This window comes from Tupaia chinensis, unplaced genomic scaffold (genome assembly GCF_000334495.1).
Source record: "Tupaia chinensis unplaced genomic scaffold, TupChi_1.0 Scaffold000275_1, whole genome shotgun sequence".
Classification (NCBI taxonomy): Eukaryota; Metazoa; Chordata; class Mammalia; order Scandentia; family Tupaiidae; genus Tupaia; species Tupaia belangeri.
In genome coordinates this window covers 4,987,588-5,014,290 of record NW_006159757.1, presented here as the reverse complement: position 1 = coordinate 5,014,290, position 26,703 = coordinate 4,987,588, and positions in this window count along the sequence as shown.

Below are 26,703 nucleotides of genomic sequence, written 5' to 3'. Positions count from 1 at the left end.
TCTTTCCCTCCCTTTCTTCTTTTCTTCTCCCCTTAGTTCATACTCATGGAGTACCTCTGATATGTCTGGCAGCCTTTCAGAGGCTAGGAATACAGATATGGTCAAGATACATGTTCTCATGAAACATTTACTCTTTCGGCTGTGAAAATATCTAGTGAAGTAGGGGAAGAAGATTCTTCTAGGATCTTTCTAGGATTCTTCTAGGATCCTCTAGAAAGACTGGAGGCCAAATAAGGAAGGTGAAGAAAATTATGTTCCATGAAATATACAGAGAAGAGAAGCTAGGTATGATGGTCAATCACACTGGATGGATGACCATGGGAATCCCATGAGCCATGTTAGGGTTTAATTTACTCTGAGAGTGACAGAAAGGCTTTAAAAGATTTTGATCTGAGGACTGACAAGATGAAATTTGTGTTTTTGAAATATTATTTGGATAGGTGTGGAGAAAATGGGCTCTAGGAGATTAAGACTAGAAACAATGAGAAAACTTAGATATTAAGATAAGTTATACAAGAGACTTTGAACTCAAGTTATAGCAAGAAGGGTGAAGAAATTTAGGTGAGTTGTAAAGATATTTAGGAGATAGAAGTGCTAAGATTTCATAATACCAGTGATGTCCAGAATGAGAAGTAGGGATTCTCATCCTATGTCTTATCACTTCCATATTTTAGAGTGTCCAGCTTGAGAGACTGCTAATAACATTTACAGGGTTAGAAACATGGAAAAGAGAGCAAGTATTGTTTGGAAGTGGAAGGGATAATAGCAAAAGTTAATGCATTTTCTATCTGCTATGTTTGAGCCCTCAAGTGCAGAAGCATGACAGGCAGATATTGTGGTCTAAATATCAACGAAGAGATAAGTACTGGGGATGAACTTTTATAATATTTCCGTATGAAAGTTGATATTTAAAGGAGATGCAGTGCTTATAAAATCTCTTTTAGACCTCACCATTTTCTCTGGTTTATTAGTCCCATGAGTCTCTGAAATACTTATCTAAAACATTTAAAATTTAAAGCATTTTTTAAATGAAGGATTCATATAGGAATGATTTTTAGACCAGTGCAATATTTAGCTGAGTGTAATAGAAAGGTTGAAACCACATCCCTAGTTTAGGCATTTGATTTTCTTTTTTAACCTTAGGCAAAATATAATGATCTATTTTGAAATAATGTGTATGTGTGTGTGTATGTATATGGGGAGGGTTTAAGGTTTATAAGCATATTTTAAAGGCTCAAAGGGCTTATAGACATCAAATAGTTCTTCAAAAACAACAACGTAGTGATTGAAGTGTAAATGAATCATGAAATATATGGATTAAATATGCCTGGATTTATTACACATAATTAAAATTTTAAGACTTGCTTTGGGCAAAGTATGACTGAGGTTTTCTATTGAACCCTAAACACCCAGAAACATTGGAACATTAAAATATCAAATCTTTCCAAGTTTGTAAGACCTAAGATTTCTATACATCACATTACCTATTTTCTTTTAGAAATATATTAACCTTTCATTTCAAAATTGTAAAATATAGTCTTTAGGAAGAAATGCATGTGCCTTAAAAATTCATATAAAAATAGGTTTGTGTAGAGATAAAATACTCAAATTAAATTTATTGGAGAAGAATTTAATTTTTTTGGACAGGATTTGGGTATAAAATGAAAGAAACAAATTGTAACAATGGTCTCTCTCTCTCTCTCTCTCTATATATATATATATATATAGAGATTATATATATATATATATATAATCAACTGGAGAAATATTAAGCTTAGGTTGAACAGATGTGACTTAGAAGCATCTCACATGGAAAACCAAACAGAATTTAGAGATTTTAGTTGATTATGAACTCAATGCATGTCTATAATGAGAAAGTGTTGCCATTTTAACGCTATTTTTTTGTCACACTAAATAAAGAATTAAAATAACTGGATATGACTCCATGTTGGTTTTGTCATGCTTTGGCATTGTGGTCATCATAGACATTATGATTTTGTCCAGGGAAAGTTGACTTCAACCATGAATGGACCCTAAGCAGTTCCTCATATAAGAAAGAATTAGCAAGCTCAAGAAAACAGCAAGATCTAGAGGAAGATGGGAACTATCTGAAAATAACTGGAGGGGAACAATCTAACTGAAGAAGGTCAAATTTTGAATCACAGCCAAACTTTCCATTGATTAGAGCTATCAAAATTGAAATGATATTATTATTTACTGTAATAATGGTAATGGTAATCCCTCATAATCAGAGATCATCAAGTAAATAATTTGGGTTGTTTTAGATATGGCTCATTATCACCTGGGGGGGGACCTCCCTGTTCAATAGTGTACTTGAGTCTTTTGACTTATGTGGTATCCAAGGCAACCTTAGTTTCTTCAAATGAACTTGAGCATGCCTTGTCACTCACATTTTATTCATAAAGTGTAGTAAATTTGAATCCCTTCCTTGTCAGAGAAAACAGTAAAATGCGTGACCAAATATGTTTCAGTATATTTTCAAAGTTCTGTTGTATTTGACCAAATAATCAAATTGGATCCTTTTAATCACAAAATGAAACAACTCTCTTACTTTTCCAATGCTACTCTTAAGCCAAAAAGGCTATCTTGAATTTTAAGGCACACTCTGAATAGTGAATAGATTTGCATTGAGATACCCCAAATGTTGGACTCTTTAGACCCTTTGGAGACAATTTTTCAGTTCACTGTCTATTTGGTTGTGGTTTAATCCTTCAAATGTTTGTATGCCAGAACATGGTCCCCAGTGTAATAGTGTTGGGAGATGGCAGAATCTTTAGCAGGTGGGGTCTAGTAGGCAGTGCTTAGATCACAGGGACATCACTATCGTGAATAGATTAATGTGGTCTTATGAAAGGGAAGGAGTTCTTAATTTCATGGCAATAGATTAGTTAAGAAGCTGCTTGCTATAAAAATAAGATTGTTGCCTAGTGGTTGCTTTCTTTGTACATAGCCAACTTCCTTCTTACTTCTCTTGCCCATGTTCTGACATAACCCCAGAAGCCAGCCAGAAGCTCTTGGACTTTCTAGCCACTAGAAATCACCAGATTTCTTTAGAAATCATCCAGCCTCAGGTGTTTCTGTTATAACAACATGATAGACTAAGACACTACCCAACATTGTCAAAGTACTTGAGATTCCAGCATTTGCGAAAAAGAAGGGGGCATGTAGCTAACAAATTATTTGGTATAGACATTAATCACAGTATATGCTATTCTAAACTCTGAGCCATTTGTCATTTTGTTAAAAATCTCTTTTTTGCTGAGATTTTGTACAAAGGAGTTGCTTTGTCTCAAATTGTTCATAGATTCAGCCTCAGGTCAAGTCTTTGAAACAAGTAAGCAAACCAGCAGGTGCATTATCCGTTATAAGTTCAAGGCTGTAGCCAGAAGATGATCAAAGAAAATGAACATTTAGAGAATGTCTATTCCAGTATGTGTTAGATCCTTTTAGTCATTTGATTCACACCATAATATTGGGAAATAGAAATATTGATCTCCATTTTACAGGGAAAGAAACTAATTTAGATAGATGTAGATTGCACAAGGTCTTTTTAGAACTCCGTGTGTTTTCTATTTGGTACATGATAACTTAAAGATTAATATGCTTCATGTTTTCTATCTCTTAATATATATTTAATATATTATTTCTTTTATTTATAATACTTTATTTTGAATTCTGTTGAAGAGAAAGTAAATAAGGACTTATTTAATTTGTACTTGTAACATTTTATATAATTAGCCTAGACTAGATGTCCTAAAATTGTGTAGAAATGAGTGAATAAATGAATACATGAATGAAAAAGCCCTTAATACTTACATTTACGTGTCCTACCAAGAATAGCTGAATTCCAAAGTTGCATAGGAAAAAACTCATAGGCGAAATTTCCTACAGAAGATGCCTGACAATGATGTAATATCTGTAGTATCCCTAATCAGTTATTCCACTAAACTCTGCTATAAAAAAATTAAAAAACAAGTGTGTGTGTGTGTGTGTGTGTGTGTGTGTGTGTGTGTGCTGGAAGAGGCTGGGCATTTCTTTTGTTCTGTTATTCTACCTGATGAATCACTAGTACCTGGTTGTAAACACAAAATGTTTTTAACTCCAATATTTTCCTTTTTCTTTTTCTTTCTTTCTTTCTTTCTTTCTTTCTTTCTTTCTTTCTTTCTTTCTTTCTTCCTTCCTTCCTTCCTTCCTTCCTTCTTTCTTTCTTTCTTTTCTTTCTTTCTTTCTTTCTCTTTCTTCTTTTGAATCAAGAATGGTTCCTACTTCAAATTAATATTCAAATGAATATTTTGGAGAAATTGAGTACAATAAACCTCTGAAGAAGACATATAATTATTACTTTCTTAGAGAAAACTACCCAAGAAGCAGAGAGAACTGTATTCATATCTAACAACATATTCTCTCACCTCTCTTACCCTATATCCCCTCCCCCTTTCACTTTCTCCCATTCTCTTCTCTAGGGATGCAATTTTTTGGGAACCAGCAGTTAGCGTAATGGCTATGTTGTTGGACTCCCACGTAGTCAACCGCGGTTCGCGTCCCGGACCTGATGGCTTAAAACTCACGCCGGGCGTGTGTGCGTGCATGCCCAAGATTCCAAGAGGAGAATGGAGAAGGGATTGCAGCGTGACCATCCCCTCTGGGGGGTGATTTCTCGCTTTCTGTCTCTATGTCTCTCTCTGTCTGTCTGGCACGCGCACATGCCGTATAGCGAAAACCTCTCTAGGGATGCAATTTTTGAATATGCTGCATAGCAAGTCATTTTTAACCACCTAAGCATTTCAATGGAACTCAGAGAGAAGACAATGCAAAAAGAAACTCTAGGACAGTGGAAAGTGGGGAGGAGAAAGGCTTCCAGCAAACCAGAAAGTGAAAAACTTCTCAAGTCAACTGGTACACAAATTACAGTGCATTATGCTCAGTTCCCACACATGTTTTCCTTGACAAAATATTTACCATTTGAGGTCTTTTCTAACTAAATTACATGTCTTGTTTTATGACACATATTTATCTATATTTTACTTACTTAATCTTATATCTACTATATGAAGGAGAAAACTTAGTATTTCTAGGTTCGATATACTGAATATAGTTTTATATAGTCGTGAATCGTGCACCTTTCCCATTCCACACACATCTGTGCTCATATAAAATCCAATTTATTGTCAAATAATTTGTAACAACATGTATAAAGACTTAGTGAAAGGACCAGCAGTTGGCATAATGGCTATGTCGCAGGACTCCCACGTAGTCGACCACAGTTCCAGTCCTGGACCTAGTGGCTTAACCTCAAGCTGGGCATGTGTGCATGCATGCCCAAGATCCCAAGAGGAGAATAGATGAGAAGGGATTGCAGCATGGCCATCCCCCCCAGGGGCGGGTATGTGTGTGTGTGATTTCTCACTTTCTGTCTCTCTCTGGTTCTCTCTATCTTTCTGGCGAGCACAAGTGCCCTATAGCAAAAACCTCTAAAAAAGAAGAAAGACAGATAGAAAGAAAAAAGACTTAGTGAAAAAGCTAGAGGTCATATGTAACATGGATCATTTTGAAGTCAATTTAAGCATTCCAATAGTTTCATTTTGCTATTAAAATCTAGTGCACCAAAGTTAATAGCAATGGTATAAACTATTTTTATTAAATTGTAGGGACACTGTGTGATAGTTGCTGCCAGTTAGAATGTAATATTTCAGACCCACATAGACACATTTATTTGATCGAACAAACTTCCAAACAAATATAATAGTTAAAAACATTGCATTCAGATAACATTCCCTAATCCAGGCTTATGAAATACATAAGCTTGTATTCCACAGTATTTTTACTGTGTTACATTGCTTAGTTAATTTTACTAAGTATGATCCATGTTTTCATATATAAATGATATGTGCTTTACTCTTTATTTTTTTCCATTTATTTATCTAGCATCTATCTACCTACCCATGTATTCTATTTCATACATGTATACATACATACATGTATATATATATATATATATCTTGAGAAAATTAAATTGATGCAGAAATTAGATTGTTGGACAAATAGAAATAAATAACAGAATCATTTTTCCAGGAAAGGAATTGCATAAAATGTGTATTAAAGCCTCTAAGGCACTTCATACTTAATTCCTTTCTTAGAACTAGGTGGATAAGGGACAGGCAGATGGTGTAATGGTTACATCACTGGACTTCCATGAGGTTGACTGTGGTTCGAGTCCCAGATCTGACAGCTTAAAATGTACGCTGGGAGCATGTGTGTGCGTGCCCATGATCCTGAGAGAAGAATGGAGGAGAAGAGATTGTAGTGATTTCTCGCTTTCTATCTCTCTGTCTCTGTCTGTCTTTCTGGTGTGCACATGTACTCTATAGCAAATATTTCTCAAAAAAATAAAAACAAAGAACTAGGTGGTTAAAGTGAATTGGTCAATAAGTGAAGAGCTTAAAGGCAGAAGTCTGGTGGTGTGTCATGGCAATCCATGATATGTATTTTTCAGTAGATATCACAAGACACCATGCTAGCCATACCAAAAGCGTATATTAGGGAGGTGCCAGAGAAACAAGACACATCACCACAGTAAATGTAGCATACTTGTTTTTATTTATTCTGAATACTACCATGGGTACACAATGAAGTGAACATTTACAAATGAAATATGTAGTCTTACAGGATTGCAAATGTTTCCTGTAGTAAATACTAATTGACTATGAGATTGAAACAAAGACTTGAGAAAGTGGATTCTCCATGCCGGAGACCTGGTCCTAAATCCAAGAAGTCATTTAACAGGTAGGTCCTTAAGTGAGAAGGACTTATTATGTAGTTGAAGGTCATGATCATTCAATAAAGTCATATGATCTGCAGGATATTAGTTGTTATTAGAAGAAAAGCAATGCTTTTAGTTCATCAGAGCTCTAATAAAACTTCCCTTCGTGAGTTTTTACAACTGTATCACTTGGTGATATAATGATATGTATGTTTTTGTTTTGTTTTGTTTTGTTTTTTGTTTATTTATTTATTTATTTGGAGAGGTTTTTCGCTATAGGGCACGTGCGCTCGCCAGACACGTAGAGAGAGACATAGAGACAGAAAGTGAGAAATCACCCACCGGGGGGAAGGTCATGCCACAATCCCTTCTCCTCCATTCTCCTCTCGGGATCTTGGGCACGCACGCACACGCGCCCAGCGTGAGTTTCACTTTCAGCGAACTTTCACTTCCACTTTGTCTCTAATGAATGGCATTTTTTATGAAACCTTTAAATCTATAATGAATAAATGGTGAAAACAGCAAAAGTTTCAAAGAAAGCATCAGGTAATTGAAATTTAAATAGCGAAGCAAATCGCCTTTGATTACAAGTAGCTTTTTCTAAAGGCAGAAAATTCAGTAAGAATGAGTAAAGCATTGAGGTCAAGTCTCCTTCAGCCACTTCCTTTAGTCTCTTCTACTGTCCAAATTTTGGCTTCTTTATCTGTAAAATAAAGATAACATGATCAGGAATTTTTAAGAAGCTCAAGAAGATGAAAGTACTTACAAACTCTAAAGGACTGGCTGACTCATTCTGAGTTTCTTTGCTTCAGTGTGAGAGAGTTCTTCAAGACACCAGTGTCCTAAAAGTGGACACAGTGGGCAGAAAGAAGAATTCACTGGGGGATAAGAGTGAGGGAAAGAATAAAGAGCAAAACTAAGATTTTTTTCTAGATAGATTCACTTACTTCATGGTTGTCCTAAAGCATTCCTGTGTTTTGACCTGCTATGAGAAATTCACATAACCATTAGGAAAGGGAAATTTTTATTAAATATGGTTGCTGGAATGTGATGTTATCCAACTATGCTTTAACTGGCAAATATCTGAACAAACTTGAATGACAATGGACACTAACTTCTATGTCATAACTCAGAAGCAATGAATGTGGGATCATATATTATATGCAAAAGTTGATTAGCTTATTATCCTACCTCTCACTTGGGTACATGAATCATTCATTGTGCTGTGTATGGAAAACTGGGCTCCAATTCAATCCAGAGTCTTACAGAGTCTTAGCCGGTTCTAAATTTCCTGAGTCCTGCTGCTCTATTTTATGAGATATGCTTTATGAGTTTCAGTAGTGATTTGTTCTTAACAATAAAGGCAATGAAACCAAGCCACCTGATTCAGATACGTAGGTTATGATCATTCTAACACAGTTTCACTGGGCAAGCATTAACAGAAGGACAGTGATGATGTAGACTCTGGGCAGAGCAAGCAATTGAGAATCTTATTCAAATGCAGATTCTAAAGAGTAAATAGGGTGAGGACACAACCTAAGTTGGTAGAAAATAGTGACGAATTGGGACACAATATAGATATGATATGCTTGTTTTGACCAAATTGAAACAAAGCCATCAACCAATAAGTCACATACATTTTGATATAATGACACATTCATTCATATGTGTGGAAAACAACACTCATTTTCCTATTCATATAATAATCTTGTACATATATTTATATGGATATAAACATGAACAAAATATTAAAATAAGTTGGTATAGCTTATCAATGCATATACTTATGGGAGTATGTATATGGTTGTGTGTATGTATGTGTCTAACACCCAGCTCTTTAGAGCTAGAATATACAAAAATCCTTTGAAAAAGAACGTGGCAGGTCAGATACATTTATCAAGTAATGAGACATGCATATACTCATTGAGAATTTTATTCAATCAATACATCTGAGGCTAAACTCAAAAATAATGGGCTAAATGAAAAATAATTGAAATCAACATTACATTCTATAGATTTGCTTTACAAATTCTTGCCCATTACATATAGCTAACATAAACTCTTCGATCAAGAAAAAAAATCAATGTAATTCAATGACTCACCTTTTATGAAGACTATAATGACTGTAATTTTCACTATTGCCAGGAGAATTTCTTGCATAGAACTTATTTCAATCATTTTAGTGAAATAATTCTGAAAACCAAGCCATGTGTACATTTCTTCTCCTAGATGCAATTAAATTAGTGTGTATATCTAAAGCAGTAAATATCTCTTCTTGTTGGTTGAGCTCATGAGTAATTGAGTAACTTAATAGATTACTTACATTTACTAACTTCCTGAAAGAATCCAAAACAAAACATGGCTCTTCATTAAATTGTAACTAAATGATGAGATTCTTTTATGTTTTGGATTTTAAAAAATGTTTTCTTAAAATTTAGTTTTAATTTTATTATTTAATTCAATTCAACCCAAACTATTCTAATAAAAAAATACTCATTATGTTTAAGTCACAATGCTTGGTGTTTTGGTAAGGCCTAGACAATACATCCTACAACAAAACACTTCAGTAACGCAGAACACTGAAAGTGAAAAATTTGACTGCACTAAAAATGCATAAATGTGGTTTAAAATGAGTTTCCTTTTAATCTTGACTAATTCTGAATGTAAACATTTTTGCTCTAAAAGCTATAAACAGTCAGTAGAAACTTTCAATTAGTCCTGAAATTTGTTGGCAATGCCACAGTTTTGTTCTGCTTTTTAATTGGAAAGCATCTCTTACTAGTGAAAAACATTTTTTTTTAAATCTCAAAATTATGAACTGGTACTAGAATAGTAAACCAAATAAGTTTATTTTATTTTATTTTTATCTGGAGAGAATATTTTTTTCAAAGTTAGTCCCTACTAATATTAAGATGATATTTAGTAAAACATCTATTGAGCTCATCAGAAATTCAAATCTATAAAAACAGAAACTATTGTTCTCCACTGCTCCTCATCTTATAAAAAAGTAGCTAACAAAAAATAAGCACTAAATTGTTAGAATAAATAAATGAATGAATCTATGTGGTGCATTCAATATGTAGACATTTTTGGAAGAGGGTTTTAAGGTCTAGAAAAATTTTTATGATTACTGCTAAATGAGAAAACAGTAAATAATTCATATCTATTTATCTACATACACATATATAGAGAAAAAAATCATAAATTAATTAGTGGTAAAAGAATTAGAGAGAACTCTCCTCCAAATATTAATAGTTTGCTGATTAGGGGAAAAATATGATATTATTTCTCACTCCCCTTTAATTGCATCTTCATACTTCTCAAGTTTTTCTCAGTGGCCACAGCTTATTCTTCTAATAAAGCAGGTTTTAACGTCATCCTTTTCACTTTCTGAAGTAACTAGCGATGTAAATGAGAGTGGCTATTAAGGGACTCAAAAGGGCAGTTCAGAGATGTGGAAATTTGGGTGGGGGGAAATGGACCTTTCATACGATTCATTGAAAATTAACCATTAGAATTTAGCTAATATAAAATGAGACATTTAATGGGCTCACAGGTAGCGGCCAGCTGTACTTATTTCCCAGACAGTGAATTGCAGTGGCTCAAAACAAACCAGGGAGGATGACTTTTTGGATTTGGATCTTGCTTCTGCCTCATGCTGGCGTGTGTGAGCCCAAGAACTCATAATCTCACTCTGTTTCAGTTACTTAAAACTCTTACTTCAGTTTCTTCATCTGTGAAATAAGAGTAACAGTAGTACTCACTTCCTATTGTGAAGATTTCCAAAGTTAACATTTGTAAAGACATGTGGATGGTGCCTGGCACACACTAAAGGCTTTTTCAAAAATAGACTCTGATTATTAATCATTATTTGCCCTATCTAAGGGACCACAATGAAACTAACAGCCATGTTCATCTCCATCCTGGTCTTTTAACTTTACCTAACCCCCTTCCTGTTTAGAACAACCCTTAGCCCTCCCTTTCTCTTGTTTTTCTCAGTGCTGTATCAAGCTTGTGACACTAAATATTCCCTTATATAAATGGTTACCAAGTCTGTTTTCTTCCAGCAATACATATTAATGAATCACTGAAGCCCCACATAGTATGAGGCCACCTGCAAATTCCATATGCAATTAGTCAAGAAGGTGTGATGAGACTTTTAGATTATTTTCTATATACAGATTTTGTAGTATGTTTAGATTTCTCTACATTTGACTACACAGAGAAGCTTCTCAAGTATTCTAGGCATGTTAATTTAAAGATACAGAAAGTGATTTCTCCATGACCCTTTATCCTGACAGGATGGAGAAATGGGGGAGGAGTGATTGTAGTGTGTCCGCCTCCCATTGGGGAGTGCTTGCTCCCTCTCCCTCTGTCTCATTTTCTCTCTCTGCCAAGCACACACTCTGGCAAATTAAGAAATGAGGGAAAAAAAAAAAAAGAGACAGAAAAAATGGGTCACTGCTGAGCACATTTTCCATAAATTTATCTCTTTATTTTTGAAAGGTCTATATCTATTCTAACCAACATAGCCCTTATTTTTTTAGGGGGGGGGGCGTGACGGTGTGGGTGTTGGAACCAAAGAGACATTACCAACCATTTCAATACACAGACCAACATCAAACCCATTAAAACCTCAGATCCTAAGACCAGACAATGGTGCAGCAGGAAAACATGATGCTCTGAGGTTGACCCACATGGGAAGGTTCCAGGCTGAATTCTGGAAACCTTTCTGAGTATGCCTGTGTGAGTGGGAGCGTGTGTTCATGATCTGAGGCTAGGACTGTATTACAGTGTCGAGACCCCATTTGGGGTGTGCTTTCTTTCTGTCTCTCTATCTCTCTTGTCCATGGAAGAAATACATATAACTTAATTTAAAAAATCATTTTATTTAACTTTCTTTCTTTCTTTTAATTTGACCAGAGAAGGACAGAGTGAGAGAGAAAGAAAGAGAGAAAGAGAGAGAGAGAGAAAGTGATAAAACAAGCTGCTAGATCTGGAACTTGAACCGTGTTCAGCCATGTGGGAGTCCAGCATCCTGCCAGCTCCCCCCTATAACTCTTATTTAAGAAGAAGAAGAAGAAGGAGGAGAAGGAGAAGGAGAAGGAGAAGGAGAAGGAGAAGGAGAAGGAGAAGGAGGAGAAGGAGAAGGAGAAGAAGAAGAAGAGGAAGAAGAGGAAGAAGAGGAAGAAGAGGAAGAAGAAGAAAGATTTAAAAATCCAGATCCTGTGAAACTTACTAGGCTCAGACATTTAAATGCTATAGCTATTTATTTAGTACCTCCACAAAGTAAAACAGTGTTAGTTCCCAAGTCTATTAAAATTTTGTAGATTCTCAGGCAAAGAAAGCATATTACAGTCTTTAAAGCAACATTCAAGAATTCTCACCAAAAAGTTAGGACATTCCTAGTAAATGCCAGTCCAGACTAGAAGGAAGTACAGACTTTGGTGTATGTTTGACCTAAGGCTCTTTCTCTAGTGTAAATGATATGTTTTTTAGCATTAAGAACGAGTGCTGAGAAAGACATCTGCCCAATGCAATCGAATCACCAAGTATTAGTGATCAGTGAACATGGTGGCTATTGCCTTTTTTCTCTAACATCCAGGGCAAAGTAGAGATTTGTGATTAGCTTCAATGAATCTGGGGTTAACACTCATGTCTCAAGAGGGCCAAAAATAATAGTTTAGAGACTGAGTATTTAAGTCTTCAAGGTACAGAGATAACCATAGCACCTTTTCCTCCTCTCCAATTTTAAGATGTAAAAACAAAACAAAACAAAAAACCTTAAATACTTAGAAAGTAGGCTCAAATCATCTGAGCAAGACATGCTTTACGAACATAAAATAATTTAGTCATAGTTATCATAATCTCAGCTCCCTAGAAATATGTGTCATATCATGACACAATAGCCCATTTTAGAATGAGGACATAAAACAAAGTGATGTCACCCTGTGGAGTTTGGGAAAACCCCACCTTGATGAAACGTGGGATACTGATGATAGGGTATTTATTAAACCAATTGTGTGGTATGACCTCTAGCTTTCTTGTATTAAAAAACTTTGAATATTTTGTCAGAAAGTGTGTGCACTTTGTCAGAGGGTGTGTCAGAGAGACAAGGGAGATGTGGGGATGGAGAATGCTCCCCCCACCACCACCATGAGAGATAGTGATGCCACAATCCCTTCTTCTCTATCTCTTCTCTCAGAATTTTGGGCAGGCACTCACACGTGCTAGAATGTATTTTCTATGGCTGACCATGTCTGGGACCCAAGCTGCACAGTCATGTGGGATCTAGCTGTCTTAACCACCGTGCCAAGGGTTGGCTCAGCTTTTTTAACTTTTTGTTGTTGTTGTTTTGAGAGAGATTTTTGCTGTAGGATACGTTTGCTCGCAGAGAGACAGAAAGAGAAAAAGAGATAGAAAGCGAGGAATCATCTCCCCAGGGGGGATAGGCAAGCCACAATCCCGTCTCCTCCATTTTCCTCTCAGGATCTTGAGCACACTCACATGCATGGCCGGCGTGTGTTTTAAGTTGCCAGGTCTGGGATACGAACTGTGGTAGACTATGTGGAAGTCCAGTGACATAACCATTATGCCACCTGCTGGTCCCAGATTGCTTTTCTTAAAACAATTTTGAGAAATCAACTGGTGTCATAGTGGTTAAGCCTTGGGACTCACACACGGCAAACCAAGATCTGAGTGCCAGACTGGCGACTTGAAAATAATGCAGGATGCATGTGTGCACATGCTCAAAATCATGAGAGAGATTAGAGAAGGGATTGCGATGTGACTATCTCCCCTGGTGGGTGATTTCTCACTTTTGCTCCAACCACCTCTGTGTCTCTCTCTGGTAAGCACACACACCTTATGACAAAAACCTTAAAAAAAAAAAAAAAAAGGTTTGGTCTAAGATTGTCTCATGCTGAGAAAGATGGCTTATGCTTCTTTATACAATTTACTTTAAATTGAACTTATCATTGGGGAAAAAATATAAAAAAAAATAAAAAGCAAAACTAAGAGTCAACAAGAAAATAACGTTGCCAGGACTATTTTCATTTTGAAGAATTCTCCCGTCTTTCTTATTCTACTTCCCATAGTGGTAGCAGCATTTTTTTGAAAACAAAGTAGTTAGCAATAAAGCCTGTGTCTTTAAGTTTTCAGTTGCACAAGTTATTTCAAAGAATGTTGTTCTTTGGTCTTATATCTGAGTTTTGGGAAGAAACATTAATGTGGATCTTTAATAATAAATTTTGAAAAAAAATACTTTGTTTCCCTCATTTTCCATAGTCTATTTTAGGAGTTTTTAAAAAATGTGTGTTGGCATTGTTTATCAAGGTATAATCCTTTCACTCTGAATTTAAAAAGTATTGTTTTGGCCAATATCAGAAACGTTACTAAGTTTTTATTAAATAGTAACATATAAACATTTACCAGTTTGTCAGGTTTCTTTTCTTTCTTTCTTTCTTTCTTTCTTTCTTTCTTTCTTCTTTTTCTTTCTTTCTTTTTCAGTCTAGTCTATGCTCTGCAAGGGAAGTTTAAAAAAACTTGTGGCATTTTACCGCTCAACCCTCAAAGTAAGAGGTGAAAGACACACACGTTACTGCTGTAGAACAATCTTGACCAGGTTTCCACTTCCTGCTACACAGCAATACAACATAGGACATCTGCCTTGGTTCTTAGCTTTATTTATTTGCAGAGCTTAGCTATTTGATAGCTTTTTTTCTTTGAAATCAGTACAGTTTTGATATGGAAGTGCATCCAGTGGCTATATTATTCTGGGTAGTTTATCCCTTTGCTCAACCTATCATTTTTTGTTTTCTTTTCTTTTTAGACATATTTATTTATTTCTACTGAGAAACAGAAATAGAGAGAGACCCCAATAGGGTCTTCATACCACAATCCACACCCAGGCTCAGCTGGCCTGGATCACAGGGAGGCCTCAAGATATAAACTTGGGATCTTTCCATGTGAGTCAAGTTGCAGAATTACTCACCACCATCTAGCAAGTATTCCATCCTTCTTGGTCTATATTTTTGCAAAGGACAATACCAGACAAAGTATTGAAAAATACGTCTGCTGATAACCATAATTGTCAGAATGCTTCTAGTGACTAGACCGATGATTAGGAAGTCTACTAGGCTTATGTCCTGGTGTTAAATTAAGAAACATATTTAAATATTTTAGAGGGACAAATAGTCGCATTCTTAAGAATTAGTCTGATGGGTTTTAGCTTAACAAAAACATTAAAATTCTATGATTACAGTTTCTTAAAATCTTGAAGAAAATTTAACATTGTACTATTTCAACTATAGGTAGGTAAGGATCAAACATGAGAGCATTTCTTTAAGCTCTAATACTATATGAATCTTTGAATTTTAAAATTTTTTCTATGTTTAATTTTTTTCGAATAAATCTATGAGTATATTTATCCAATTAAAACAAAAATTACTTCTGCAGAATTTATTCAATGTCAATCACTTCAGAGCTTACAAGATTGCAATTTTTACTCACAAATCACATGCTATATTGTGGTAACTTCTCATATAACTATGATTTCATATACTATTAATTAGCCACAGAGAGGTAGTATCAAAATTCTCTGATTGTCAAATGAGTGAGAAATCTTGGGTCATAAGTGAAGTTTTCTCATTAGTTTACAATATGTTTATGAATTCGAAGGTTGTAATTTTGTGGTATCTATGAAAATGTTTTAAGATAAATTAGATACCTTAAAATAAGTTTAAATTCAAATAATTATTATATCAAACATCTAGAGCTCAATGGTCTCATTTTCAGTTTATATTTAATAGTATATTATTGCATTCATACTTTCCTAATCTGTAAATACCCAAAGTGCTCAAACAAGCAAATATTTCCCCAGGTATGATTTAGCATGAAAAAGAAACAACAGAGAAACTGGTACTGAAGAAGGATTTTCTAAAACATAATTCAGTATTTGAGAGATCAGATAGGAGAATTTCAGCCAAATCCTGCACCTTTTATTCATGTTCCATTTCATCCTCTTTTCTTTTTCATAAATTGTTTGGTTGAATAGTTCATTTTAATACATTTGAGAAGTTTTCCTAGCTATTTCAATATTCAGAAAGAAATTCATCATTGGGAATCAATAGTACTCTATTCTTTCATCTCCTTTTAAGAAAACTATACTTTCATTTTGCAGTCTCTGATCAGTTTTTTCAGATAACGTATCTGTCTTCAATTCAAACAAAAGTGGGACAAATTATATTTAAAAATATTATCCAGTCCATGTAATAATCTATTAGCTTTTTAAACTGATCCTAATAAATTGTTTTATTCTTCAAGGATTTGGAAGGAATATAAGAAAAATTCTAATATTACTTTCTGAAATAGTTTCTGCCTAAAAAAATATGTAAGAAAGAAAAGAAGGTAGGAAGGAAAAAAAAAGCAAAAGGAAGACAGGAATAAAGTGATGGAAAGAAAAAGAAAGGAAGGAGTAAGAAAGTATGTGAGAAAAATAAAATAAATAAATAATATATAATACTACTAATAATATATCTATAGTTTTTTTCTGAACATTTGCCAAATATTTTTATATTTTTATTTGGCCATCTTCACATATGTGATCTTAGTAAGTCACTCGCTAATCCTGGAATTAGTTTGTTCAGCTTTAAATGTAGAAACTTTAGGAGGTCTCTATAAATCTCTTCACAGCATAGAAATCCGATGCAGCATAATGTCAAATCAAGTGAATGCTATATTGGTGATTAAACATGCAAGTTTGGAACTAGAGGAATTCGTAAGAGAGTCTGGTACTACATTTTCTGAGCTATATGATTATGAATCATTGGGGAGTTTTGGTAATAAGTATTTTATGCTATGTTCACATGTTGAGGGGACTGGTTATGACTAAAGAATACGTCAAAATATTTGATAAAGAATTACATCTCCTGTGTTGAAGATTTTACTTTTGTGTCAATAACAAAAGTTTAAAAATATAAATCTTGCAAATTAAGATAAAATGATCAAATATTAACCAACCAGTCTTATTATGTGTCCTGTTTTTAACTCACCTTAAAATTGAGTTAATGAACTTAACACACCCTATCAGAAATGTCATTATAATACATATCAGACTTTATGAACTTAACACACCCTATCAGAAATGTCATTGTAATATATATCAGTTTTAAAATGATTAAACCCTAAGATACCCCCTTTTCCTGTTTTCATCTCTCAAAAGGGGAACCTGTGAATCTAATTATTCCACAGGTAATATAAAATAACTTAGGGGCCAGCAGGTGGCGTGGTAGTTAAGGTGCTGGACTTTGACATGGCTGACCATGGCTCAAGTTCCAGACCTGAAAGCTTGCTTTCTTGCTTTCTCTCTTTCTCTCTTGCTCTATCTCTGGTGAGCACACATGTCCTGTAGCAAATTAAACAATAATAATGAGATAAAATACATAATACTTTAAAATATAATTTATATTATATAATTATATACAATTACATGTATGATATAAATAGAAGTAATTTTGTACTCATAAGTGCATCATAGTAATGTCTCTGACAACTTTTGTTTTTATGTTACCCATGGGCTACAAATGTTGAGTGTGAGGGGTTTTCTAGAATAATTGATTTAATTTTATCTACTTATTGTTATTATTTGCTATAGGGCACATGCACTCACCAGAGACAGAGTGAAAGGAAAGTGAGAAAGCAAGCTGCTAAATCCAAGACTCAAACTACAGCCAGCCATGTGGGACTCCAGTGCCTTAAACACCAGGCCATCTGCTGGTTCCAGGTATGAAGTTTTTAGATATTTGGGTTCATGTGCTCCATTTTTCCTAACATTGTTATTTTAAACTCCTTTTCCCCTTCTGACTGAACTTTTTGATTCCTTCCTTTAGGTAAGTAAATATTATTTTAAAGTATAGTCATATGTATACATATAAAGAAAGAAATGAGATTTTTGAAAATACCTTTCTAAGGGCCAGCAGAAAGCATAATGGTCACATTGCTGGACTCCCACAGAGTCAACTGTGGTTCTAGTCCTGCACCTTGCAGCTTAAACTCATGCCAGGTGGGTGTGCGTGCATCCTCAAAATCCCAAGAGTAGAATGGAAGAGAAGGGATTGCAGATTGGCCATCTCTCCTGGGGGGTGATTTCTTGCTTTCTGTCTCTCTCTCTGTGTCTCTAGTGAGTAGATGTGCTCTATAACAAAAGTTTCTAAAAAAAAAAAAAACTTTCCTTCCTTCTTTGTGTAACTTAATATAGTTGAACTTATTTTGCTCCAAATATCTACATAGAATTTGACTTCAAGTAGACTCAAAATGTACACTGGGTTTTCAGAAATTTGTACATGGCCATGAACATGGAGAAATAATGGAAGTCATTTTGAAACCTTAAATACAGTTTCTTTCTATATATATATGTTCATCTCTCCTATTTTTTTATCAGAAGTTTAATTATATTTGTAAAGTACATTTCTTACATAGAAATGTTTGATTACTTATCAAAGTGTTTATTCTTTTTTTTTAAAGTAAAACATTACAGTTTTAAATAATCTTGGAAGGATAAGAAATACTCCTTTAAAATTAAAGAGCTGCTTCCAGGCTATCCCTGGTCTTAGATATAATAGCCTCAAACCTAGTAAAGTGAACTGAATGCTCCATGTAAACTACCTCACTTAAACATCGGGTGGACTTGCGTGACCATTCTGAAAGCAACCCCCCCTCCACACACACACCCACTTCATTCTTAAATATTTTAAATATAGGATTTTTTCCTAAGAGATTTTTGCTATAGGGTGTGTGCATCCACTGGCAAGACAGAGAGACAGAAAGCAAGAAATCACCACTCTGGGGGGATGGCAATGCCACAATCCTTTCTCCACCGTTCTCCTCCTGGGATTTTGGGCATGCATGCAGATGTACCAGCATGAGTTTCAAATCACTGGGTGAGGGACTACAACCATGGTTGACCATGTGGGAGTCTAGCACCTTAACCACTACACCACTCCTGACCCTGTTAGAGGATTTCCTTAAAGGTAAATATTTAAGATTTTTGTTTAGCCAGAGATAACTTAATTTAAAGAGTTAAATTTTCTCTTTATCTCCTTCAATTATATATTAATTTCTTACCCTCAAATTGCTGGCTGGCTTGAAGAATGTTCTGACCATTTAATGTTATAGAACCGAGTTCAATTTTTTTCAAAATTGAAACCACCGTTATTTGGGGCCCTAATGTCTGTGTTAACATTGACTTGTGTGAACTGCTTCTGTTCTACCCTAGCTGTTTTTCCATTTTTTTCTGTTATCAACTGAAAAAGAGTCTATTTTTCAGATTTGTTCCCACAAAAAAACTGAGGTGAATCTCTTTGGCCATGAAGTTAAGCATTTTGAAGAGGAAGATGTAAAAGTCAACACTATTAAACTAAAACCACTCTCTGGGGACATATCCTCCTTTTGATATACTCATAGGGTTCATTAGTTCTTCTGAATTTCTATGGGAGATCTGTGGGCAGAGCTGAACCAGGAAATGGTTGCCTCCAAGCTTCAAAAATACCAGGACAGCAATTGACACTTTCCACTATGTCATTCTGCTGACCCTTGGCTCTACTTTCATCCTCCCTAAGTGAATCACTCCATTGTGGTTTTAATTAAGAAAAGTCATATTGTGGGGACTGTAATGATCTGGAAAGGATCAAACAAAAATTTATATACAAACATAGAGGATTTTTTTCTGCATAATTCACTAACTAAAAAAAATTATTTTAAATTATCCTTAGCATGGAAAAATATTTTTATAAAAATGTTTTCCATTAAAATCTTAAAATGTTTATTTATTAATTTTATCAGAGTTATTAATCAATTCACTCTAGGTAATAATCCCCTGGGATTGTCAAACACTGTCTAAAGTTCCCTAATCATTTAAAAAATAGTTTCACTTCTTTTGAAGCCCCCGTTTTCCTTTCCTGGGTAGTGTGATGGAAATCAAACAGAGCTGATATTTTCTTAGAATAATAAGCAGCTTTTAAAACTTTAAGTTGTTTTCTAACTATAGCAACTTACCTATTACAGATTAAACAGATGGTTCTAGAAACTGAATTTGTTGCTCTTAGAATTGTGCAGACTCTTTTAAAGGTTTGACAACGTATTAGACACAATGGTTATGTCTAGGGACTTTCTTCAGATAAAAACTGGTTAAATATAGTAATACATATTCATTGAGGATTTAGTAAAACTTGACACCCTTTAAGAACCAAATGAACTTGGGAAAGGCCAGAGTTGAAAGTTACTTGTTCAACAACTGCGAATAGAGGGAAATGGAGGTGCAGCAGAAAATAGAGCCACTGTAATACGTGATTAGAGTGGAATGCAAATATGCTATGTTTGATTTCATTGCATTGATTTGATTCTGGGAGCTAGCCTCTACACCTGCATCTTCTAGTATTCAAAACTCTTTATATGCTCTTACATAATTAATAGGAGCTAGGTAAAGACATTTATTTTAGAGAGCCTAACATCAGGAAGTTTTTCATCATTTCTGCAAGTGATTTCAAAAGACTGAAAATTACTTTTATGTTTGTTATTTTACAAGTTTTATAAGTTAATAATATCAGCTGCAGAAAACATAAACCACATCGGCATTAGAAAGCTATGTGTAGCTAAGCCTACTTCACTATTTTCTTTTTCTCTCTCCCTCTCTCTGTATTTTCTGTTTTCTACCTGTGGTCAATGGAAACTTATATCTGGTGCAGAAATTCAGAGTGCAGTATGATAAAGATATGAAATCATGGTGCTTTGAAAAATCTAAACAGGAAAAAATATTCCTATTTTTCTAAGTGAAGAATGAATCATTGTGAGATGTTTACTATTATATCATTATTTTATGTCCCTTTTCAGTAAATATTTTCTGCAAAGTTCAAAGTTGGGTACTGGGGACACAATATAGATAAAAGAAAACTGTAGGTGGTTAGACAAATAGTCTAAATAGCATTATTGACATCCATGAGTCCAATCAGCACAGGGCATACTATTAGGGTAAACAGTGTAAGAAACAGAGCTGGTTACCACCTTAGAGATCACTTCTCTAAATTCTCACTTTATAGTCAAGTAAAACGGTGCCCAGTAGATTCATATGTCCAAGGTTATATGGTTCATTAATGCTGGTATACAAATCTCACCTCCCTTAATTATAAATCATAATCAAATCTACTTATTACTGTTTAATGCCAGAGGATGTGTGTATGTATATGAGAAAGAGAGAGAGAAAGCAGCCCCCAAAGGAGCTTGGTCATAACTCTAATTCTTCCTTCCATTGTCTACCCCAGCAGGATCCTGGCTGTACACACAGTACCCTGCATGATGCCAATGGGACCAGGATTCGAATCCTAGTTGGCCGTATCAGGTCCAATTTCTTGTACACAGAGCTTAATCATTGCACCATGGGGCCAATCCTAAACATTTTTAAATGAGTGAATATAGAAGAAAGTGACTGTAATTCTACTTCCTACATTACTTTATAAAATAATTGCATGATCTTATTAAATACTTCCATTTCAAAAGATGTTTAAAATGAAAACAATGAAATATCACTCTATGGCAGCCACTCTCCGGTTTAGGGAATCGAGTGTTTTGCGTTATTCACAGTGGTTATGTTTGTCAGCTAAATCACAAATTTGGCCCAGAGACTAGAACTAGAACAATGGGAAATATCCTAAAAGAGAGTTGGCACAGAGCAATGCCACAACCTAACCTGAGAGACGCTCAACTGAGGCATTTGCACAGGGAGGAGGGTAGCATGTGGTAGTCATCTCCTACATTTGAAGATGGAGAGGCCAAAACTCCACTGCAGACAGTGTTTGAATGAAGGAGGAGAATGTAGACTTTGTTATCAGAAGACCTGGGGTTAATTTTAGGCATTCAGATGTTGTTTGTTATTGGGTGAATAACTTATCCAAGACTGTTTTCTCATTTATAAGCAGTTTCTAATCTGATAGTTGTTATAAGAATCCTACATGCAAAAAAGCTAAGAGATGTCCCTAAATGGGCTGGTTGTCCCGTTACCAGGGTTTTAGATTTGGAGAGTCTACTCTTTACTACATACCCACCCATTTAAACACTAAAACATTTATATTGTTAAAATCTCCATAGAGATCTCATCTGTGGACATTTCTTCAGGTCCCAAGGAGCATTTAATTTTTAAAATAAAGAATGAGGATGACACACAAAACAGTATCACTCCTTTAGAGAAACTATTATAGATATTGTCTAAATTGTGGTGAATGATCAAGAAACATTTCTTTCTTGGGAACCAGCAGTTAGCGTAATGGCTATGTCACTGGACTCCCACGTAGTCGACCGCGGTTCGTGTCCCAGACCCGGTGGCTTAAAACTCACGCCGGGCGCGTGTGCGTGCGTGCCCAAGATCCTGAGAGGAGAATGGAGGAGAAGGGATTGCAGCGTGACCATCCCCCCTGGGGGGTGATGTCTCGCTTTCTGTCTCTATGTCTCTCTCTGTCTGTCTAGCGAGCGCACGCGCCCTACAGTGAAAATCTCTCTAAAAAAAAAAAAAAAAGAAGAAACATTTCTTTCTTGGGAACCAGCAGTTAGCGTAATGGCTATGTCACTGGACTCCCACGTAGTCGACCGCGGTTCGTGTCCCAGACCCGGTGGCTTAAAACTCACGCCGGGCGCGTGTGCGTGCGTGCCCAAGATCCTGAGAGGAGAATGGAGGAGAAGGGATTGCAGCGTGACCATCCCCCCTGGGGGGTGATGTCTCGCTTTCTGTCTCTATGTCTCTCTCTGTCTGTCTAGCGAGCGCACGCGCCCTACAGTGAAAATCTCTCTAAAAAAAAAAAAAAAAGAAGAAGAAACATTTCTTTCTGTCTACATTTTTTCTGCCTGTTTTCATAACATCTGAAAGTTCGGTTAATACCAATCAAGAATATCTAATCTACCCAAAAAGAAAAAACCAAGATATTGCATATTCTGGAGTGTTCCTACAATGATTTTCAGTACAAGGTAAAATATTAGCCAAGTGCTAAACCATTTACTATGCAATTTTTAACGCCCTCTATAACTGAAAAATTAAGTTTCAATTGCCTTATGGAAAAGAAGCTTCGAAATTATCAGAATGACTTTCCCATGACAACTCAGACATAAAACTTATTTTTTTTCTCCTTCCAATAAAATTGCCTTCCAGTTTCCAAAGGATAATCTTGTGGTTAACCTGTTCCAATACAGAAATTGGCATTATTGGGTATTATCTGGAATTCTAATAGCTAAATTCAAGTGTACTTCATCCTTAATGTTCCAAGTTATCTTGGATTATTACAAATAATACACTAGTGAAATAGCCTGATGTTTGTTCCTTCCCATGCTGTGCTTTCATTCTTTGAAAACATTGAATTCTCAAAATGAACTGTTTAGTTTGCAAAACAGAAAAGGACTTTGAGAGAGTATAATTTTTTATTTTCCCATTTATTTCCTGTTTCTAGAAATCTAAACCAAATCAAACATGATAATTTAAGAAATCAACTCAATTTTTTTCCTTTATCAATAGTGGATTTTCACTCTCCCATATTTTCAACTAATTCCTTGAGTAAGGGATTGACCAATTTATGCCTCCACATTGGAATTATATCTCTTCTAATCTTTGTAACTCCTGTAAGTAAAATCAGGAAGTGCATTTTGGAGATCCCTGGTTTCTCAGACAACCCAATTATGATCTTGAGACAATGAACTCATTTTCCTTATTTGACAGATATTTCTATAGTAGTACCATCACATATATGTATCAATCCCTTACTAACTGTATATCCTTAAAGTAAACTGCTTAACATGGTGTGGTTTGCTAATTTATGATTCCCTTTTATGTATATAGTTCAGATTTTTGGAAGAAATCCACAAAAAAAAAGCAAAAAAGAAATTTAATTACCATTTTAGTTTTTGTAAAAGTATTATTTCAGAGTGCATAGTAGATTAAAAATGAGAATTTCTGAAGTGTTAATCCCCGTTTTGCTGGAATTTGTTAGAGTTTGAAAGAGTTACATATGGTACTTACACTGCACTGCTAGGCCTGAAGAGCTGACGTCCCAAGTCCTCTTGAAGAACAATGTAGGTGGTTTCCTTAGGTACGAAGGCGTCATTCTTAATTTGAAAACTGTGGGTAAAAACAGAAGCTCAAGGCTAATTTTTCTAGTGCTAACTCTACAGGCTCAGCCACTGAAGTCTAAAGATACTCTCTTTGAGAAAGGATATCATTTTTACTCACAGCTAAAACATTAAAATATTTTAGCTGATCAGCAGGGCGAGATTAAAGGTTTCTTTTTTGAATCATCAGATTGAGGTGTGTAAAGGAGACAGCAGGCAGCATTTACTCAGATTCACAGCTCCCAGCATTTTTAAAAATGATGTTGTGATGTCATCCTGATATGAAAGATTTCTTTACAAATCCTTGGAATGAAAGAACTTAACAACAAACACAACCACTATAAGTGATTTGCTATGATCTTCTCCTGTGAAATTGGGACGAATGTTGCAGCATGCTACTCTGGAAATGGTCACCTTCTCAGTTCTGCCAACACCAGAGAACTTTACCTCCCCAAAGTCAGTTTTACAGTGTTTACATTTGCCGCAGTCTCTGTGATGGAAAAGCATGGAGCTCTAAGAAAGGGTGGTGAGTGAGTTATTTTTCCCCAAAACATCCTTTTATCCCTTCTTGAGTGGATGAGGACAGTAAGTCTCTATTCCCTTCTATAAATAATACGGGTGGAGGGTACACAGAAGCCTCCTATTGGTTCTCAGTAGCTCATTCTCATTCACAAAGGATAAGAGAGACCTGGTTGTCAATTATAACTATATATACTATGAACCTTTAGAGAGTAGAAAGAAATCTCATATAATAAAATTTGTTGCAAGAGATTAAGTAGAAAATAATCTCTACATACCAGAATAGTCATCTAAATTAAGTACCTATAGGTATTTAGCATTCTTTTTTCCACCTATAATTGCCCTCCCCCTTTCTCCCTTTTTCTTTATCACTACCGTTTTGTCCTGATTAGCTCACTGGAAATATAGCAGAAAAAAATATATATGTATGAGATTTTTACAGTGATTTCTCAAGGAAAAAAAATGTGTTTGAAAAGAGAGGATGGTGTTTATAAAAATAGTCATTCTTTTCACTCCCATGCTGAGAAAGCAAGTGGATCTTTTATTCTCAAATTAAAGGTGATTAAACTAAATATATGAAGGGAGAGCATGGCATGTTAAGCTTCTAAGGCCAGAATTTGCAGAACCATGTAGAACCCTTATATAGCTAGAGGAGAAGTACACCCCTCCTAATCATGATGCCTTATATAATTTAATGCAAGTCTGTATATCACCTTAAGTGTAGCACGCCTTGCATGAGGAGAAAGTAAAATGTCAGACCTTTTGTTAACCAGAATTTGTCTACTGTGGCTCATGTTTGTCCCCTTGATTTCAAGAATTTGGAATCAGAAAGATGCTACAGAGACTACCTAAAATTTAAAAAGTTCTCACGGTGCCTGACATGGATGTAAATTGCTTGTTCATTACATTCTATTTTTTTTTTTTTTTTTTTTTTTAATCAGCCTTTTAAAACAAGTTTACTAAAGCAAAAAACCTTCTCTGGCAGTAAGACAGCTTACCTGCCAAGCTTGACATTTCTATAACCAAATCAATATTTCAATAGTCTCCAACTATAAATCTGATGTTGATTTGAATTCTAGGGAGTAATGAATGATCCAATTAGAAAACAAACAAAAAAGTTAAGGGAAAAAAAAAAAAACACCATATAATTAGAGTGTTTATTCTTCCTTGACGCTAAGGAGTCTTTGACAAGACAGAATGCCGTTCCCAGCAAGCCTCCTTCTACAGGTATAATTGATCTTGGAAGTTAAAGGTTTGTTGCATTTTTTAACATTAGAAGTTAAATATATTGCTTTGATAGATTTGTTAAGTGGCAGCCTGCCTACCACATAGTTTATTACTTCTTTGTGTCTGAAATGTGCAGACATTTTCTCCTAGGTGAGAGATATTTACAAGTGAGGATAGACATGGTAAGTAAATACTCTGTACAGTCCCTGTCATGTAATGGTTCTCATTGAATGAATGTTGAGTAAATAATAAATGCTGCTGCACTTCTTTTCCTCTTTTTACAAGTTTAATTTTTTGAATGTTAAGAATGTATTGAATATTTAGAAACATCTGAATGTTTCGTTTCATTAAAAAGTTATCCATCTCCATCCATCCACCCATGAATCCATTCGTTCATCTAATCATCCGTTATCCATTAGCCACATATTCATTCATTTAGTCGCTTAGTGTTTATTGCATACCTGTTGTAATATGATCAAAACTCTATGTGAGATAGAAGCAGACCATGACTCCAATGGGCCTAGTCTGTTAAGGAAAATTGGCTAAAACAAATTCTCTCTTTTTCTTTTTCCACATATATAGGAGAGATACTTACTCTCTCTCTCTCTCTCTCTCTCTCTCTGTTTCTTTCTTTCTTTCTTCCTTCCTCTTTCTTCTTCTTCTTCTTTTTTTTTTTAAAGAGAGATCTCCAGGGCAGATGTGCTTGTCTGAAAGACAAAAAGTGAGACATCATCCCCTAGGGGGCATGGCCATGCTGCAGTCCCTTCTCCAGTCCCCTCTCAGGATTTTGGGTATGCATACACATGTGCCCAGCATGATTTTCAAGCTATGGGGTCCAGGACTCAAACCATTGTCAATAATGTGAAAGTCTAGTGATGTAATCACTACGCCATCTGCTGGTCCCACATATATATTTATTTATTTTTAGATTTTTGCCATAGTGTGTATGTGCTCACTGGAGAAAGACAGAGAGAGAGAGGGAAAGTGAGAAATCACCCCCCCCCCCCCCCCGGGGGGGGGGCGCCCCACCAGCCCCT